This window comes from Rhincodon typus, chromosome 8 (assembly GCF_021869965.1).
Source record: "Rhincodon typus isolate 14 chromosome 8, sRhiTyp1.1, whole genome shotgun sequence".
NCBI classification, from domain to species: Eukaryota; Metazoa; Chordata; class Chondrichthyes; order Orectolobiformes; family Rhincodontidae; genus Rhincodon; species Rhincodon typus.
In genome coordinates, this window is record NC_063339.1 from 74,530,106 (window position 1) to 74,530,533 (window position 428).

The 428-nt window shown below is 44.4% G+C and overlaps 1 protein-coding gene across 1 annotated transcript in view; it reads left to right on the forward strand.

Moving 5' to 3' along the window:
* mapkbp1 (mitogen-activated protein kinase binding protein 1) overlaps nucleotides 1–428 on the forward strand; it is a 165,482-nt gene that overhangs the window by 163,465 nt on the left and 1,589 nt on the right. The window lies entirely within an intron of this gene.

Consider the following 428-nt stretch of genomic DNA (forward strand, 5'->3'; position numbering starts at 1 on the left):
TAGGAATTCACACACACACACACAATGGACAGGAACTCACACACACACAGGACAGGAATTCGCACACACACACACACACAATGGACAGGAACTCTCTCTCACACACACACACACAATGGACAGGAATTCTCACACACACACACACACAATGGACAGGAATTCTCACACACACACACACACAATGGACAGGAACTCACACACACACACACACACACACACAATGGACAGGAACACTGGACATAAGCAAACACTGGATGGAATCTCACAAATAATGGACATAAATTCAAACACTGGACATAAACTCACAAACACTGGGCTGGATCAGGAACTCTGGATAGGAGTTCACAAATTCAGACCATAACCTCCCCCCATCTCTTTGAAAACTCTTACCAAACGTTGACAATTGTCCAAAATGTGGGTAGGAATCT